General features: G+C 44.7%; 1 long non-coding RNA gene across 1 annotated transcript; it reads left to right on the top strand.

The window, feature by feature from the left end:
- Positions 1 to 248: 248 nt before the first annotated feature.
- LOC310766848 lies at positions 249 to 5,325 on the top strand. The gene is made up of 3 exons (XR_014550455.1): positions 249 to 1,546; positions 3,738 to 3,839; positions 5,226 to 5,325. It is a non-coding gene; the product is annotated as an uncharacterized lncRNA (long non-coding RNA).
- Positions 5,326 to 7,512: the final 2,187 nt, after the last annotated feature.

Here is a 7,512-nt window from a genome sequence, read left to right as displayed (position 1 = left end):
CCATTGCCTGGTACCAGTGCTTATTAGGGTTGGGCTATACATGTTTTTAATAAGAAAGAAGCAAAGGAACAAATTCTGAGCTGAACTCACCATTGTGAGGTCTAAGGAGATTATGATGATACACCCCCCCAAGCTGCTGCCATTGCCTGTAGACTGTCTGTGTTGTCACAAAAGCACTTGGCTGCTGAGTGGATATAAAGGTGGGCAAAGGGGGAAGTCAGGGTAAAAGACCTTTTCCTTCCCAGAGGTCAACAACTGTTGCATTCAGTACTGGGTGGTCTTCTTCCACATGGAGGGTGAGTTGGCACATGGAATGAGGTGATCATTTGGCAGCAGAATGCTGTGGAGTAATGAGAAGGCAAGTTTGCTTGCTGACTAGGATCACAGATTGAAGGCAGATGTTATCCACAGTTGGAAGCTGGCTGATGTCAGGTGATGGAGCTGGTGGAAGCCGGCTGATGCTGGTGAGTGGAAGCCAGTAGAGTTTGCATTTGGATGCTGAAAGGCTGAAAGCATTCCGAGTCGGTACAGCATGGGACTCTTTTAATCTCAGGGTCGTGATGGAGGTAAGCAGGTTGAAATTCACCTTTATATACAGGTAAGCCCACTCTACAGAAGCTGCATGCATATTTGTGGATTGAAGCTGGTGTGTTGCATGTGCGTGAGTGGAGATTGGCTGATAAGTGGGTGTGTCTGAATGGGAGGTGTGACGTTTGCCCTCCTAGGTGTGTGACATCATACTGGGTTCATAAGGAAAGGGTTAATTAATTGTAAAATGACTAACCAATGGGAACCCAAGGGGCAGAGTTAACTGTGTATAAGGTTTAAGCACAGAGGGTTTTTTGGAGGAGTTGGAGTTAGAGTTAGGGTGGTTGAGAAGACAGTCTGGAGTTAGAAGATAAGTCTGTGGGTTGGGCTAGTCTGGTAGGAGAGAGTGAGAGAATTTGTTAAGAGGAGTCAGTGAAACAGTTGAGATAATCAGTCAAAAGGTATTAGGAAGGTATAGGCCGGTAAAGAAACTAAAGTTAAGATACTGACAGGAATATTATCTGAGAAACCATAAACTTGTTAACGTTTGTAAAATAAACTTTTTTTTTTTAGTTCACTTTTAACAACTGTCTGGACTCAGCGTTTTACCAGAGAGTAACAGGTTGGTGGCAGCGGGGAAGCAAGCACAGTGGTGGCACAGGGATCAATAGACCGTTAAACATCCGGGGACCCTGTGTGATCGCCACAGGAGGTTTCAAATGTGGTTGATGCAAATGTTGTGTCTGGATGCACAGGTCACTCTCCAGACAAAGCGTGCCTGGGAATTATGCTTTCAGGTTGTGGTGGAAGTCGCCCTCCAGTCATAGGGGGAATGGATGAACTCGTGAATGGATATTCATGGGTGGAAGCTGATGTCAGGGATCAAGTTGCCATACAGAAGCCAGTGGAGGTGCCTGTGTGATGATGTTGGATGGTAGCAATCCCCTTTAGCTTTCCTGGGTTTGCCTTTCAGGGATGTCTGAAGCCAGCGAGATCTTTCCCAAGACCACTTCTGAAGGTCATGAAGATAATTGCAGGGCTTAAGCAAGCTTCTTTTTATTTCTAAATAAATGCCTTTTTAAATAAATCTAAGCAGTGTTTGGCTGCACCTTCCACTCATCCCAGGATAGATAATGGAAGCTGTGAAGATGATTCCCCAGCTGTTGCCGTTGGCTATGGACTCCTTGTGATGTCATAAACAGACATGGTGGCTGAGGGGAATGAGGCAGTTATTGGTGGGGGAGGGAGAGGGAGGGAGCAGCTGAAGGAGGGACTTCAGGGGAAGTTGGGGCAGGCAGCATCAGTTGGAGACACAGAAGCTAGGTTCACTCTATCTTCTCGAGTTGCCAACATTTTGATCTCTCGGGGCTCCTGTGCTTGTCTCACCTCCATAGAATCATAGAATTGTAGGGTTAGAAGGGACCCTGAGGATTATCTAGTCCAACCTCCTGCAATGCAGGAATCTCAACTGAAGCATCAACTGATGGCCAACCAACCTCTGCTTAAAAACCTCCAAGGAAGGAGAATCCACCACCTTCCGAGGGCGTCTGTTCCACTGTTGAAAAACTTAAAGGTATTGCTGATGTTTAGTCGGACTCTCCTTTCTTGTAACTTGAAGCCATTGGTTCTTTTGATTATAGCAGCACTCTGGGCCTGTTAAAGAAAACAGGAACAATAACACAAAAAAGTTAGTCACAACTAAGTCCCTTTGGAATATATGGGACTTAACGTCACACATGGCTGTGCCTGCAGTCCTAACCATATCTACTCAGATGTAAGTCATATTGAATTCAGTGGGGCTTACTCCCAGGAAAGTGGGGTTTCCCCCTTACCTGGGAGCAAGACCTGTTAAACTCAATGGGACTTACTTTTGAGTAGACGTGTATATTATTGCATTGCTACTTCCTAGTAAGTATGTCTGAGATTTCAGGCCTCTGTTATGTACACTTACTCGGGAGTATGTCCCAAGGCACTCACTTCTGAGTGAACATGCAAAGGATCAGGCTGCTCATTTCTGCTCCACTATTTTCAATGAATCTTAATTTATGGCTGACTTCTGCATGATTGTGTGCTTTATGTGTAGCACTGTAAAGATGACTCTTCCTCTTTCTTTCATGTTCTGTATTGTTTAGGGAATAAAACATCTTTCCAAAATGACCAAGAGTCATGTTGTCTAGCTTCTCTGGAGCAAAGACATCGACAGTTTTTGTAAAAAAATGTTTTAATTAATCCTTATGAGACAGATGGGCAGAAAGGTGCAGAAGTAAACAGGTGGTGTTTGGGGGCATGGGGAACTAGCACTCAGCTTGCCCAGAGGACAGTGGTGTGTCTGACATTTGGAAATGCATGTGAGAGGAAGAAGAGAAATTAAAATGAAATGTGAAGCCTATGAAGAAACAGAAAACAGAAATGAACATGGGCTTCATTTCTGAAGTGAGAATTTCTATTTTCAAATTCTTTGTAGATAGTCTCCCCCCCCCAAAAGGAGGTAAAGTGATCGGCACCATCCCAGCACTACGGTTTTGTTCCATCTCTTGTTCAGCTTCCTAAGATGACTTGTTTTGCATCATGTTAGCTCCACCTCTCTACTACAACCAACCCAACTACTGCAAGCAAAGTAATGCTAGGGAAACAATCCCACACACCCAACACCACTTTACCTGCTTTCCATGCAGGCCAGCATGACACCCTGTTTTATGGAGTTGCACCACAGTAGCAGGATGTCAGGGACCATGTTGAGGAGGGCTGCACAGATGAGGAATGGTGGGAGCCTCCCCCTCCCTCTGCTCCTGATCAGGATCCTGAATCTTCCCAGGAGCAGTGGAACAGTATACATTTGGAACAGTGGTTCACAGAGGGACATAGTTCAGAAAGCAAAAGTTGGGAAGAACTGGGTGGTGAACAGCTAGGAGAAGAAGAACCAGGAGAGAGTTAACAGACTCTGGTTTGCTGGAAAGTGTCCAGCTGATCAGTCCAAGGTCACAGAGATTAGATAAGGTCAGGGAGATTAGATAAGGTAGCTGCACAGAAGGCACAGTGGTTGCAAGACCAGGTTGCAAGACGAGGAAGTGACCTGGGTGACTTGGGGGGGGGGTGGAAACCTTAATTTGGAGCACTTTTACTCCGAGAATGGGCTCTTTGTTCTTTCTCTGTGATCATTAAAGTCTCTTTAAATGGTAAGAGACTATTTTTTGCTTTGTTCTGCTTAGCCACAGCCAAAGGGACAGAGGGGCGAAGAGTTGGAAGAAACAAGATTTACCAACTATTGAAGAATGGCAGATGAAGATGATGGACTATATGGAACTTGCCGGGTATTTTAAAATAGTTATTTGTAAGTGATAAAATGTGAAGTTATTTTAAGTGTGATTAAAAAAAAAGATGGTTAGAAATTATGATATATGTAAACTGCTAAAGATGAAGTAAAATGAAAATCAGATAGGTGGGACTTGGGGAAGCCCACTTTACAATGTTTAGAAAAATAAGGATATGACAAGAATTTGTTTGTATTGTTTGTCTTTTCTGTTTGTGTTTTTTATTTGTGTTATAAAATGAATAATTTTTGGGGGGGAAAAAACCAAAGGGAGGGAGGAAGCCGCTTCCCCGAAGTCCGACACATGTTCTCCTCTGTGGAAGTCATATGATTAGGCTGCAAGATCCTGCACATGTGCTTTGCCAAGAGGTAGGAAGTGTGGAAAAGGACCAACGAACAGTGACACATCTGACATGATCCCCTTCATGTGTTACGTGCATGAAGGGGTCTTCCCATGAGATGACTGGGGAGTGGAGCTGTGTTGCTGGACCACTTTCAGCATCAAGCTTCTAGCCCATTGGGCTCTAGCCCCTGGATGCCCATGAATTGGTGTGAAAGTCTACAGGAAGGACATCTGTGTGTGACAAACTGCTCATATGGACATCCCCATCAATACATGAACAATCCGGGGGGAGAAGACAGTGATGTGCCCAATGATGGGGCTGAAGCCATCAGTGAAACATCACTCCCTAGTCATGATGTAGAGTCTCTGTCCTGTGTTTCCTTTTCCTAGTACAATAAAACAATTTACTTGTCCATTTAAGCCCTGAAAGGGAAATCTGTGTGTCTGTCTTTCTATCTAGTTATATTCCTTTTAGAATTCATCTTTAGATGAACTGGTTGCCTGCTGCATGAGTTTAGCTGCTTAAAGAAAAAAAAAAGGAGCCACGTTTGCTGTGTAATAATGTTGCAAGCAAACAACACCTGCAGAGGATCAATTTTTTAAAAAATAAAAACCCCCAAAGCTTGAAATAAGTGGGAAGCATCAGAATCCCACTAATGCTTGGTGACTGATCTTGTTAGCACACATCGTCTGTCATCATGGCATGGTGACCTAAAACAAGAATCGCACACTGAAGAACCACCAGCAAGGAAAAAAATGTGTTATTATAACGTGCCTCAGTCAGAGCCGCTACACTCCCCCTCCTCATCTCTTTGAACGGAACTTGATTGTCAGCATTATACACAAGTCCAGACAAAGCTTTCAATAGAAGCCTTTTTGGAAGACAATTAAAGAAAGCATGATAACGGGATTTGTCACCATGATGTGGCTGCTATTTGAGCAGGCATTATAATAATGAAAGAAAGTTTTACTAATTGAAAATGTGAATCAAATTCAGCTGTCTCCCTTTCTCTCTCTTCTTTTTTAATTTCTCTTGGATGAAAGCCAATTAAGATCATCTGTCTAATGCATCTATTCACCCCTCGCTGCAACAATGTGTCAATTGTAATGGATGTCTAATAAACTCAGAGTTTCTAGGACAGAATGCTGAGTGCAGAAAACAACCAGTGAGAAACATGGGTGCGCATACCTGAGAAATGTTCAGGCAAGAGAAAGATTTGCCCTCAGAAAGGAACTCAGACTGGGTCTCCACACCACCCCCTCCCCTGAGTGTTGTGCATGAATTAGCAGAACGTGATTTTCTACCAGACCATGGCTCTGTTTCATCACCTCGGTTGCACAGAGCTCAGTGGGCTTTCCCATTAACTACAGTGGGAGGGAGCAGCTGTTTGTGGGCATTAAGAGCTAGCATAGTTGTACAGGTAAAAGTCCTGGACTAGGAGCAGAGTTCATGAAGTGCACTAGAGAATAATTCTCATGAATACCTCTCCATACTGAAAACATGTAGAGTGGAGGGATTGCAGAGCCATTCAGTCTAGTCCCGCCTACCAACACTGCATGGGTAGCCCACACCAGGACCTGATTGGGTAGATTCTCTACCCACACACAGGATTGGGTATAGTCTCTACCTGCATACATCTGCATATGCAGATAACTATTTCCACCATTCATTGAACATGCCAATGTCAGGAGAGACTGGAATTGATGGCAATGTGTGGGGCTAGACTGCATAGCGCTACCCTTCCACATGTATCTTTCTTTTTTTAAAAAGTATGTGCAGAAGAGTCAGTGAAAGAGGCTCCCATTTTTAGGGCACCCTATCATTTTTTGGCATAAACCACAGAGCCTAGGACTTGGCGATCAGAAGGTTGGCGGTTCGAATCCCCGCGACGGGGTGAGCTCCTGCTGCTCGGTCCCTGCTCCTGCCAACCTAGCAGTTCGAAAGCACATCAAAGTGCAAGTAGATAAATAGGTACCGCTCCAGCGGGAAGGTAAATGGCATTTCCGTGTGCTGCTCTGGTTTGCCAGAAGCGGCTTAGTCCTGTTGGCCACATTACCCGGAAGCTGTACGCTGGCTCCCTCGGCCAATAAAGCAAGATGAGTGCTGCAACCCCAGAGTCGTCTGCAACTGGACCTAAAGGTCAGGGGTCCCTTTACCTTTACCTATCATTTCTTTAGAATTTTGTTTGGCTGCAGGGTTCTGAGCTTACTTTATTGTCGCTAAGTATCCAAGAGTGTTGCTTGTGTTTCTTTCCAGTAACCATTTCTCCAGCTCTCTGCAGCCTCCCTGGCTCCCCACACTTCTTGGTCTAAAACGAAAAAGAAAAAGAGAGAGTTATTTCACAATGCCTTCGTGATGGGCACCTGGGAAGGCTGTGGAGTGCAGAGCATGGGTGAGCCGATTTGCAAATGTGAGGTAATCATGAAAAAAACAACACAACCCTGCACCCAACTCAGCTGAATGGTCTCAGAATTTGTTCTCCCCTTTGATAATTTTCACATGGCATTTCTTTTCTTGTTGATTGATGAGAAATGGTCAGGAAAAAATTGGGCAAGCCCTGAACTACCCAAGTTTCACTGGAGTGCTTAAAACCCTCAGGAACTGCCTCCACCCTACTACATATTTACATCCAAACTGGTCCTAAAGACGCCTGTTTAACGACCGAAATAGGGATACCTAAAGTGTATGTGAAGTCTATGCACCCCTTTCTTATCCACTGGAGGGGCTTTGAGTACCTCACTGTTCTGTTCCTCAGGAATGTTGCAGCCACGTAGCTGGTACGCAGTCATAAAAAAAGGAGAAAAGCTCACGCTGTCAGGTTGGAGCTTTTGAATAATTCATGCCGTGCTTGCAGAACAATATACGAATCACCCCTCAGAGAGCTTTAGTTTTCAATCGGCCTTCCAGTGACATGTGGTAAATTATATAGGGTGGCCAGCTGCAAAAGAGAAAACGGAGCTCCTGCATGTTTTAATTGTCGGGCAAAAGAGGGAATCTGCATGGCAAGTTACACCTGATTGGATTCTTCCTTCTACACAGCCATTAAAATGGGCAGGAGGCCTGTCTTCTTATGCAGCTGGTCAGGGGTGAGAAGCCACAAGCCCAGGGGCTAAATGTAGCCCTCCAGGCATATTTATCTAGCCCTCAAAGCTCTCCTCAGGCCACCACCAGGTTTAGGATTCAGGGCTGTTCCTCTGCATAGGGTGCTGAGCCAAGGGAGATCAAGACTGAGAAGACCCATAACTGAGAAGATTCATTTGGGGGTACCAAATTTTGGCCTTGCACAGGAAGTTATATAACAAAATATTACCAAAGTCCGCTTTGGCCCTG

Source organism: Podarcis filfolensis, assembly GCF_964270895.1.
Source record: "Podarcis filfolensis genome assembly, chromosome: 7".
NCBI lineage: Eukaryota > Metazoa > Chordata > Lepidosauria > Squamata > Lacertidae > Podarcis > Podarcis filfolensis.
Note: the sequence above shows the minus strand (reverse complement) of the source record. Positions and strands in the feature narration are given on the sequence as shown.